This window comes from Oncorhynchus nerka, unplaced genomic scaffold, assembly GCF_034236695.1.
Source record: "Oncorhynchus nerka isolate Pitt River unplaced genomic scaffold, Oner_Uvic_2.0 unplaced_scaffold_2048, whole genome shotgun sequence".
Lineage (NCBI taxonomy): Eukaryota > Metazoa > Chordata > Actinopteri > Salmoniformes > Salmonidae > Oncorhynchus > Oncorhynchus nerka.
The window spans coordinates 17,501-29,585 of record NW_027039277.1 but is presented as its reverse complement, the minus strand read 5'-3'; the positions used below and the strand labels follow the sequence as shown (position 1 = coordinate 29,585).

The 12,085-nt window shown below is 47.5% G+C and overlaps 1 protein-coding gene and 1 pseudogene across 1 annotated transcript in view; one reads left to right on the top strand and one right to left on the bottom strand.

Moving 5' to 3' along the window:
• LOC135567438 (uncharacterized) overlaps positions 1-8,507 on the bottom strand; it is a 31,943-nt pseudogene extending 23,436 nt beyond the window's left edge.
• A 1,369-nt stretch (positions 8,508-9,876) lies between these two features.
• The window catches only part of LOC135567439 (uncharacterized), a 12,090-nt gene continuing 9,881 nt past the window's right edge, over positions 9,877-12,085 (top strand). Inside the window, exon 1 of the mRNA XM_065014833.1 lies at positions 9,877-9,974. The gene's annotated coding sequence lies outside the window, so the exon portion shown is untranslated. The remainder of the gene's footprint in view (positions 9,975-12,085) is intronic.

Genomic DNA, 12,085 nt, shown 5'->3' with positions numbered 1-12,085 from the left:
AGGGGTCTAGTAGCAGGGTTTTATTGTGGAGGCTATACCACTGGCATATAACCCCCTCCACCAGGGGTCTAGTAGCAGGGTTTTATTGTGGAGGCTATCCCACTGGCATATAACCCCCTCCACCAGGGGTCTAGTAGCAGGGTTTTATTGTGGAGGCTATACCACTGGCATATAACCCCCTCCACCAGGGGTCTAGTAGCAGGGTTTTATTGTGGAGGCTATACCACTAGCATATAACCCCCTCCACCAGGGGTCTAGTAGCAGGGTTTTATTGTGGAGGCTATACCACTGGCATATAACCCCCTCCACCAGGGGTCTAGTAGCAGGGTTTTATTGTGGAGGCTATACCACTGGCATATAACCCCCTCCACCAGGGGTCTAGTAGCAGGGTTTTATTGTGGAGGCTGGCATATAACCCCATCCACCAGGGGTCTAGTAGCAGGGTTTTATTGTGGAGGCTATACCACTGGCATATAACCCCCTCCACCAGGGGTCTAGTAGCAGGGTTTTATTGTGGAGGCTGGCATATAACCCCCTCCACCAGGGGTCTAGTAGCAGGGTTTTATTGTGGAGGCTATACCACTGGCATATAACCCCTCCACCAGGGGTCTAGTAGCAGGGTTTTATTGTGGAGGCTATACCACTGGCATATAACCCCCTCCACCAGGGGTCTAGTAGCAGGGTTTTATTGTGGAGGCTATACCACTGGCATATAACCCCCTCCACCAGGGGTCTAGTAGCAGGGTTTTATTGTGGAGGCTATACCACTGGCATATAACCCCCTCCACCAGGGGTCTAGTAGCAGGGTTTTATTGTGGAGGCTGGCATATAACCCCATCCACCAGGGGTCTAGTAGCAGGGTTTTATTGTGGAGGCTATACCACTGGCATATAACCCCCTCCACCAGGGGTCTAGTAGCAGGGTTTTATTGTGGAGGCTGGCATATAACCCCCTCCACCAGGGGTCTAGTAGCAGGGTTTTATTGTGGAGGCTATACCACTGGCATATAACCCCCTCCACCAGGGGTCTAGTAGCAGGGTTTTATTGTGGAGGCTGGCATATAACCCCCTCCACCAGGGGTCTAGTAGCAGGGTTTTATTGTGGAGGCTATACCACTGGCATATAACCCCCTCCACCAGGGGTCTAGTAGCAGGGTTTTATTGTGGAGGCTATACCACTGGCATATAACCCTCCACCAGGGGTCTAGTAGCAGGGTTTTATTGTGGAGGCTGGCATATAACCCCTCCACCAGGGTCTAGTAGCAGGGTTTTATTGTGGAGGTTATACCACTGGCATATAACCCCCTCCACCAGGGGTCTAGTAGCAGGGTTTTTTTGTGGAGGCTGGCATATAACCCCCTCCACCAGGGGTCTAGTAGCAGGGTTTTATTGTGGAGGCTATACCACTGGCATATAACCCCCTCCACCAGGGGTCTAGTAGCAGGGTTTTATTGTGGAGGCTATACCACTGGCATATAACCCACTCCACCAGGGGTCTAGTAGCAGGGTTTTATTGTGGAGGCTATACCACTGGCATATAACCCCCTCCACCAGGGGTCTAGTAGCAGGGTTTTATTGTGGAGGCTATCCTACTGGCATATAACCCCCTCCACCAGGGGTCTAGTAGCAGGGTTTTCTTGTGGAGGCTATACCACTGGCATATAACCCCCTCCACCAGGGGTCTAGTATCAGGGTTTTATTGTGGAGGCTATACCACTGGCATATAACCCCCTCCACCAGGGGTCTAGTAGCAGGGTTTTATTGTGGAGGCTATACCACTGGCATATAACCCCCTCCACCAGGGGTCTAGTAGCAGGGTTTTATTGTGGAGGCTGGCATATAACCCCCTCCACCAGGGGTCTAGTAGCAGGGTTTTATTGTGGAGGCTATCCCACTGGCATATAACCCCCTCCACCAGGGGTCTAGTAGCAGGGTTTTATTGTGGAGGCTATCCTACTGGCATATAACCCCCTCCACCAGGGGTCTAGTAGCAGGGTTTTATTGTGGAGGCTATACCACTGGCATATAACCCCCTCCACCAGGGGTCTAGTAGCAGGGTTTTATTGTGGAGGCTATCCTACTGGCATATAACCCCCTCCACCAGGGGTCTAGTAGCAGGGTTTTATTGTGGAGGCTATCCCACTGGCATATAACCCCCTCCACCAGGGGTCTAGTAGCAGGGTTTTATTGTGGAGGCTATACCACTGGCATATAACCCCTCCACCAGGGTCTAGTAGCAGGGTTTTATTGTGGAGGCTATACCACTGGCATATAACCCCCTCCACCAGGGGTCTAGTAGCAGGGTTTTATTGTGGAGGCTATACCACTGGCATATAACCCCCTCCACCAGGGGTCTAGTAGCAGGGTTTTATTGTGGAGGCTATACCACTGGCATATAACCCCCTCCACCAGGGGTCTAGTAGCAGGGTTTTATTGTGGAGGCTGGCATATAACCCCCTCCACCAGGGGTCTAGTAGCAGGGTTTTATTGTGGAGGCTGGCATATAACCCCCTCCACCAGGGGTCTAGTAGCAGGGTTTTATTGTGGAGGCTGGCATATAACCCCCTCCACCAGGGGTCTAGTAGCAGGGTTTTATTGTGGAGGCTGGCATATAACCCCTCCACCAGGGTCTAGTAGCAGGGTTTTATTGTGGAGGCTATACCACTGGCATATAACCCCTCCACCAGGGTCTAGTAGCAGGGTTTTATTGTGGAGGCTGGCATATAACCCCCTCCACCAGGGGTCTAGTAGCAGGGTTTTATTGTGGAGGCTATCCCACTGGCATATAACCCCCTCCACCAGGGGTCTAGTAGCAGGGTTTTATTGTGGAGGCTATCCTACTGGCATATAACCCCCTCCACCAGGGGTCTAGTAGCAGGGTTTTATTGTGGAGGCTATACCACTGGCATATAACCCCCTCCACCAGGGGTCTAGTAGCAGGGTTTTATTGTGGAGGCTATCCTACTGGCATATAACCCCCTCCACCAGGGGTCTAGTAGCAGGGTTTTATTGTGGAGGCTATCCCACTGGCATATAACCCCCTCCACCAGGGGTCTAGTAGCAGGGTTTTATTGTGGAGGCTATACCACTGGCATATAACCCCCTCCACCAGGGGTCTAGTAGCAGGGTTTTATTGTGGAGGCTGGCATATAACCCCCTCCACCAGGGGTCTAGTAGCAGGGTTTTATTGTGGAGGCTATCCCACTGGCATATAACCCCCTCCACCAGGGGTCTAGTAGCAGGGTTTTATTGTGGAGGCTATACCACTGGCATATAACCCCCTCACCAGGGTCTAGTAGCAGGGTTTTATTGTGGAGGCTGGCATATAACCCCCTCCACCAGGGGTCTAGTAGCAGGGTTTTATTGTGGAGGCTGGCATATAACCCCCTCCACCAGGGGTCTAGTAGCAGGGTTTTATTGTGGAGGCTGGCATATAACCCCCTCCACCAGGGGTCTAGTAGCAGGGTTTTATTGTGGAGGCTGGCATATAACCCCCTCCACCAGGGGTCTAGTAGCAGGGTTTTATTGTGGAGGCTATACCACTGGCATATAACCCCCTCCACCAGGGGTCTAGTAGCAGGGTTTTATTGTGGAGGCTGGCATATAACCCCCTCCACCAGGGGTCTAGTAGCAGGGTTTTATTGTGGAGGCTGGCATATAACCCCTCCACCAGGGTCTAGTAGCAGGGTTTTATTGTGGAGGCTGGCATATAACCCCATCCACCAGGGGTCTAGTAGCAGGGTTTTATTGTGGAGGCTGGCATATAACCCCCTCCACCAGGGGTCTAGTAGCAGGGTTTTATTGTGGAGGCTGGCATATAACCCCCTCCACCAGGGGTCTAGTAGCAGGGTTTTATTGTGGAGGCTGGCATATAACCCCATCCACCAGGGGTCTAGTAGCAGGGTTTTATTGTGGAGGCTGGCATATAACCCCCTCCACCAGGGGTCTAGTAGCAGGGTTTTATTGTGGAGGCTGGCATATAACCCCCTCCACCAGGGGTCTAGTAGCAGGGTTTTATTGTGGAGGCTGGCATATAACCCCCTCCACCAGGGGTCTAGTAGCAGGGTTTTATTGTGGAGGCTGGCATATAACCCCCTCCACCAGGGGTCTAGTAGCATTTTATTTATAAAATGTTTTGGTTGTTGATATTTTTATCCTTTTTTTTCTTCACAATTTTGTGATATCCAATTGGTAGTTACAGTCTTGTCACTGCAACTCCCGTACGGACTCCGGAGAGGCGGATTTCCAGAGTCATGCGTCCTTCGAAACACGAGCCTGCCTTGCAACATCTTGGGCGTTGTTTAAAGGGTTAATCCCAAAGGTGTTCAATGGGGTTGAGGTCAGGGCTCTACGCAGGCCAGTCAAGTTCTTCCACACGGATCTCGATAAACCATTTCAAATCAAATCAAATCAAATGTTATTTGTCACATACACATGGTTAGCAGATGTTAATGCGAGTGTAGCGAAATGCTTGTGCTTCTAGTTCCGACAATGCAGTAATTACCAACGAGTAATCTAACTAACAATGCCAAAACTACTACCTTATACACACAAGTGTAAAGGGATAAAGAATATGTACATAAAGATATATGAATGAGTGATGGTAAAGAGCGGCATAGTCTAGATGCAGTAGATGGTATCGAGTACAGTATAGACATATGAGTTGAGTAATGTAGGGTATGTAAACATTATATTAAGTAGCATTGTTTAAAGTGGATAGTGATATATTTTACATCAATTCCCATCAATTCCCATTATTAAAGTGGCTGGAGTTGAGTCAGTGTGTTGGCAGCAGCCACTCAATGTTAGTGGTGGCTGTTTAACAGTCTGATGGCCTTGAGATAGAAGCTGTTTTTCAGTCTCTCGGTCCCAGCTTTGATGCACCTGTACTGACCTCGCCTTCTGGATGATAGCGGGGTGAACAGGCAGTGGCTCGGGTGGTTGTTGTCCTTGATGATCTTTATGGCCTTCCTGTGACATCGGGTGGTGTAGGTGTCCTGGAGGGCAGGTAGTTTGCCCCCGGGGGTGATGCGTTGTGCAGACCTCACTACCCTCTGGAGAGCCTTACGGTTGTGGGCGGAGCAGTTGCCGTACCAGGCGGTGATACAGCCCGACAGGATGCTCTCGATTGTGCATCTGTAGAAGTTTGTGAGTGCTATTGGTGACAAGCCGAATTTCTTCAGCCTCCTGAGGTTGAAGAGGCGCTGCTGCGCCTTCTTCACGACGCTGTCAGTGTGAGTGGACCAATTCAGTTTGTCTGTGATGTGTACGCCGAGGAACTTATAACTTGCTACCCTCTCCACTACTGTCCCATCGATGTGGATAGGGGTGTTCCTCTGCTGTTTCCTGAAGTCCACAATCATCTCCTTAGTTTTGTTGACGTTGAGTGTGAAGTTATTTTCCTGACACCACACTCCAAGGGCCCTCACCTCCTCCCTGTAGGCCGTCTCGTCGTTGTTGGTAATCAAGCCTACCACTGTTGTGTCGTCCGCAAACTTGATGATTGAGTTGGAGGCGTGTGTGGCCACGCAGTCGTGGGTGAACAGGGAGTACAGGAGAGGGCTCAGAACGCACCCTTGTGGGGCCCCAGTGTTGAGGATTAGCGGGGTGGAGATGTTGTTACCTACCCTCACCACCTGGGGCGGCTCGTCAGGAAGTCCAGTACCCAGTTGCACAGGGGCGGGGTGGAGACCCAGGGTCTCGAGCTTGATGACGAGTTTGGAGGGCACTATGGTGTTAAATGCCGAGCTGTAGTCGATGAACAGCATTCTCACATAGGTATTCCTCTTGTCCAGATGGGTTAGGGAGTGCAGTGTGGTTGAGATTGCATCGTCTGTGGACCTATTTGGGCGGTAAGCAAATTGGAGTGGGTCTAGGGTGTCAGGTAGGGTGGAGGTGATATGGTCCTTGACTAGTCTCTCAAAGCACTTCATGATGACGGAAGTGAGTGCTAGTCGTTTAGCTCAGTTACCTTAGCTTTCTTGGGAACAGGAACAATTTTGGCCCTCTTGAAGCATGTGGGAACAGCAGACTGGGATAGGGATTGATTGAATATGTCCGTAAACACACCAGCCAGCTGGTCTGCGCATGCCCTGAGGGCGCGGCTGGGGATGCCGTCTGGGCCTGCAGCCTTGTGAGGGTTAACACGTTTAAATGTTTTACTCACCTCTGCTGCAGTGAAGGAGAGTCCGCATGTTTTGGTTGCGGGCCGTGTCAGAGGCACTGTATTGTCCTCAAAGCGGGCAAAAAAGTTATTTAGTCTGCCTGGGAGCAAGACATCCTAGTCCGTGACTGAGCTGGTTTTCTTTTTGTAATCCGTGATTGAATGTAGACCCTGCCACATACCTCTTGTGTCTGAGCCGTTGAATTGTGATTCTACTTTGTCTCTATACTGTACGAACCTCACTTTGTGGACAGGGGCAATGTCATGATGAAACAGGAAAGGGCCTTCCCCAAACTGTGGCCTAAAAATTGGAAGCCCAGAATCTGTAGCGTTAAGATTTCCCTTCACTGGAGCTAAAGGCTTGAACCATGAAAAACAGCCACATACCATTGCTCCTCCTCCATCAAACTTTACAGTTGTCACTCTGCATTGGGGTAGGTAGCATTCTCTTGGCATCTGCGAAACCCAGATTTGTCTGCCAGATGATGAAGAGTGATTCATCACTCCAGAGACTGTGTCTCCACTGCTACAGATTCCAATGACGGTGAGCTTTACACCATTCCAACCGATGCTTCGATGTGGCGGTCTTAGGCTTGTATGTGGTTGGCCATAGAAACGAACAGTTCTTGTGCTGACGTTGCTTCCAGAGGCAGTTTGGGACTCCGTAGTTACCGAAGACAGACGATTTTTAAGCACTACGCGCTTCAGCACTCGGGAACTCCCGTTCTGTGAGCTTGTGTGGCCTACCACTTCGCCGCTGAGCCGTTGTTGCTCCGAGATGTTTACATTTCACAATAACAGCACTGACAATTGACCGGGGCAGCTCAAGCAGGGCAGAGATTTGACAAAGTGATTCTTTGGAAAGGTGTCATCCTGTGAAGGAGACTGCATGGCTGTGTGCTCAATTTTTATAACAGCTGTCAGAAACTTTTGTGATGTTTTATTCACCTGAATGCCACTGCTCCCTGTGTAACCCACAGGTTGCTAATGGCTGGGACAGGGTTAAGCCCCTAGGCAGCGCACCATGTGCACAACACCAGACTGCCACATCTAGCAGGGTCAGGTTTAGTATCCATTGGGGTCAGCTTGGGGTGGAAAGGATAAGTTTGGGACTTGGGCTTCCAAGTGTCTCTGTACGTTCCACACCTTACAGCGTCTTAAGAATGTCACATGACTGTCACATGATGAGAGGTGACACATGATGAACTCTAGAATGTCACATGACTGTCACCGGATGAGAGGTGACACATGATGAACTACAGAATGTCACATGACTGTCACATGATGAAAGGTGCCTCATGATGAACTCTAGAATGTCACATGACTGTCACCTGATGAGAGGTGATTCATGATGAACTCTAGAATGTCACATGACTGTCACATGATGAGAGGGGCCTCATGATGAACTCTAGAATGTCACATGACTGTCACCGGATGAGAGGTGACACATGATGAACTACAGAATGTCACATGACTGTCACATGATGAGAGGTGACACATGATGAACTACAGAATGTCACATGATGAGAGGTGCCTCATGATGAACTCTAGAATGTCACATGATGAGAGGGGCCTCATGATGAACTCTAGAATGTCACATGACTGTCAGATGATGAGAGGTGACACATGATGAACTACAGAATGTCACATGACTGTCACCTGATGAGAGGTGCCACATGATGAACTACAGAATGTCACATGACTGTCACCAGATGAGAGGTGCCACATGATGAACTACAGAATGTCACATGACTGTCACCGGATGAGAGGTGCCTCATGATGATCTCTAGAATGTCACATGACTGTCACATGATGAGAGGTGATTCATGATGAACTCTAGAATGTCACATGACTGTCACATGATGAGAGGTGCCTCATGATGATCTCTAGAATGTCACATGACTGTCACCAGATGAGAGGGGCCACATGATGAACTACAGAATGTCACATGACTGTCACCTGATGAGAGGTGCCTCATGATGAACTCTAGAATGTCACATGATGAGAGGTGACACATGATGAACTACAGAATGTCACATGACTGTCACCTGATGAGAGGTGACACATGATGATCTCTAGAATGTCACATGACTGTCACATGATGAGAGGTGCCTCATGATGATCTCTAGAATGTCACATGACTGTCACCTGATGAGAGGTGACACATGATGATCTCTAGAATGTCACATGACTGTCACATGATGAGAGGTGCCTCATGATGAACTCTAGAATGTCACCTGATGAGAGGGGCCACATGATGAACTACAGAATGTCACATGACTGTCACCTGATGAGAGGTGACACATGATGAACTCTAGAATGTCACATGATGAGAGGTGACACATGATGAACTACAGAATGTCACATGACTGTCACCTGATGAGAGGTATAATCGATGTGAAATGGCTAGCTAGTTAGCAGTGGTTCGCGCTAATAGCGTTTCAATCGGTGACGTCACTCAGTCTGAGTCCTGAAGTAGTTGTTTTGTGGCGCGATGAGCAACGATGCTCCGAGGGAGGTTGTTGTTGATGTGTGTAGAGGGACCCTGTCTGTCACCTGATGAGAGGTGATTCATGATGAACTACAGAATGTCACCTGATGAGAGGTGATTCATGATGAACTACAGAATGTCACCTGATGAGAGGTGATTCATGATGAACTACAGAATGTCCCCTGATGAGAGGTGATTCATGATGAACTCTCATATTTTTGTATTTTATTTATTTATTTTAACTAGGCCGGTGGCTAGTCCACCGCTCTAACCACTAGGCTACCATGCCGCCCCGACTAACTGTCACCTGATGAGAGGTGACTCATGATGAACTCTACACCTGTATAGTCTTCCTTGATAATATGGAATGTTTGTCTCAACTCTTCCTCCTTTAAAATCGCGCCTTATTTTTTAGAATGGCATTCATCTTGTGTTTATTCTACACATTACTGTCTTATGTCACATGACTCACCGGATGAGACCGGAAATTCACAGTGTTTTGTTTATTTTCCGGGTACGAGGGACATGTCATTCATTCATGGATGTGTCACCTTAACAATGCCCCCTTTTTCTAAGAACCAAGTTCAGGAGAAGGAAGCAGAATAAATTGAGATGATAATAATTTGAGATGATGGGAAACACCATGAGTTGGTATTTATCAAAAACCCTTCCTTATAAATGTGAAAGTCACTGAAGCCTACTCTTTGAATAAATATCATTTTCTTCCAACATTGGATGTTGCCCTTACAACACTGAGTTCACTTCACACAGACTCCCAGAGCATCACCGTGTGATAATGAAGTGATGAGGTGTGTTTAGATGAGTGTCTGGCTCTGAAATCAACTGACCAGTAGATGGCGCTATAGCAGGAGAAGCCAGAAGCCAGCTCTGTGTACCAGCTACAGGAAAGTAGGCTGTATGTTTCTGACAAAGTGTCTTTGTGTACGTTCCACACCTCATTGTGTCTTAAGACTGTCAGATTACTGTCAACTGATGAGAGGGGAAATTCATAGAGTTTGTACTTCCTCCTAATGAACTGTCTGAAATGATGAATATGACCTAGGGAATGTCACCACGGCTCAGTCTTTCACCTGTACTGTCATTCTAGATGGTTAACTTCTGTAGTTTCCACCTGCGGCTCAGCCCTCCTGGCAGGGCAGTATATAAAAGATCACACAGGTTGAGGACTCTACATCACCAAGACTTCTACTACCACAGTTTCATACTGACCTACAGAGCGACTGCTGTGACCATCATCCACACATCAGACCACCGTCCAGACAGACGGAGACATCTGAGACTCCGGCAGAAGCAGACAGAGGTATGGAGGAGAGCAAATAAGTATTTAAGACTTTGGTATGCTTTTATGGGCTTTAACCTCTCTCTCTCTCTCTCTCTCTCTCTCTGTCTCTCTGTCTCTCTCTCTCTCTCTCTCTCTCTCTCTCTCTCTCTCTCTCTCTCTCTCTCTCTCTCTCTCTCTCTCTCTCTCTCTCTCTGGCTCTGTCTCTGTCTCTCTCTCTCTCTCTCTCTCTCTCTCTCTGTCTCTCTCTCTCTCTCTCGCTCTCTGTCAATTCAATTCAATTCAATTCAATTCAAGGGCTTTATTGGCATGGGAAACGTGTTAACATTGCCAAAGCAAGTGAGGTAGACAACATACAAAGTGAATATATAAAGTGAAAAACAACAAAAATTAACAGTAAACATTACACATACAGAAGTTTCAAAACAGTAAAGACATTACAAATGTCATATTATATATATATATACAATGTACAAATAGTTAAAGGACACAAGATAAAATGAATAAGCATAAATATGGGTTGTATTTACAATGGTGTTTGTTCTTCACTGGTTGCCCTTTTCTCGTGGCAACAGGTCACAAATCTTGCTGCTGTGATGGCACACTGTGGAATTTCACCCAAAAGATATGGGAGTTTTCAAAATTGGATTTGTTTTCGAATTCTTTGTGGATCTGTGTAATCTGGGGGAAATATGTCTCTCTAATATGGTCATACATTGGGCAGGAGGTTAGGAAGTGCAGCTCAGTTTCCACCTCATTTTGTGGGCAGTGAGCACATAGCCTGTCTTCTCTTGAGAGCCAGGTCTGCCTTCAGCTGCCTTTCTCAATAGCAAGGCTATGCTCACTGAGTCTGTACATAGTCAAAGCTTTCCTTAATTTTGGGTCAGTCACAGTGGTCAGGTATTCTGCCACTGTGTACTCTCTGTTTAGGGCCAAATAGCATTCTAGTTTGCTCTGTTTTTTGTTAATTATTTCCAATGTGTTAAGTAATTATCTTTTGTTTTCTCATGATTTGGTTGGGTCTAATTGTGCTGTTGTCCTGGGGCTCTGTAGGGTGTGTTTGTGTTTGTGAACAGAGCCCCAGGACCAGCTTGCTTAGGGGACTCTTCTCCAGGTTCATCTCTCTGTAGGTGATGGCTTTGTTATGGAAGGTTTGTGAATCGCTTCCTTTTAGGTGGTTGTAGAATTTAACAGCTCTTTTCTGGATTTTGATAATTAGTGGGTATCGGCCTAATTCTGCTCTGCATGCATTATTTGGTGTTTTACGTTGTACACGGAGGATATTTTTGCAGAATTCTGCGTGCAGAGTCTCAATTTGGTGTTTTTCCCATTTTGTGAAGTCTTGGTTGGTGAGCGGACCCCAGACCTCACAACCATAAAGGGCAATGGGCTCTATGACTGATTCAAGTATTTTTAGCCAAATCCTAATTGGTATGTTGAAATTTATGTTTCTTTTGATGGCATAGAAGGCCCTTCTTGCCTTGTCTCTCAGATCGTTCACAGCTTTGTGGAAGTTACCTGTGGCGCTGATGTTTAGGCCAAGGTATGTATAGTTTTTTGTGTGCTCTAGGGCAACAGTGTCTAGATGGAATTTGTATTTGTGGTCCTGGTGACTGGACCTTTTTTGGAACACCATTATTTTGGTCTTACTGAGATTTACTGTCTGGGCCCAGGTCTGACAGAATCTGTGCATAAGATCTAGGTGCTGCTGTAGGCCCTCCTTGGTTGGTGACAGAAGCACCAGATCATCAGCAAACAGCAGACATTTGACTTCGGATTCTAGCAGGGGGAGGCCGGGTGCTGCAGACTTTTCTAGTGCCCGCGCCAATTCGTTGATATATATGTTGAAGAGGGTGGGGCTTAAGCTGCATCCCTGTCTAACCCCACGACCCTGTATGAAGAAATGTGTGTGTTTTTTGCCAATTTTAACCGCACACTTGTTGTTTGTGTACATGGATTTTATAATGTCGTATGTTTTACCCCCAACACCACTTTCCATCAGTTTGTATAGCAGACCCTCATGCCAGATTGAGTCGAAGGCTTTTTTGAAATCAACAAAGCATGAGAAGACTTTGCCTTTGTTTTGGTTTGTTTGGTTGTCAATTAGGGTGTGCAGGGTGAATACATGGTCT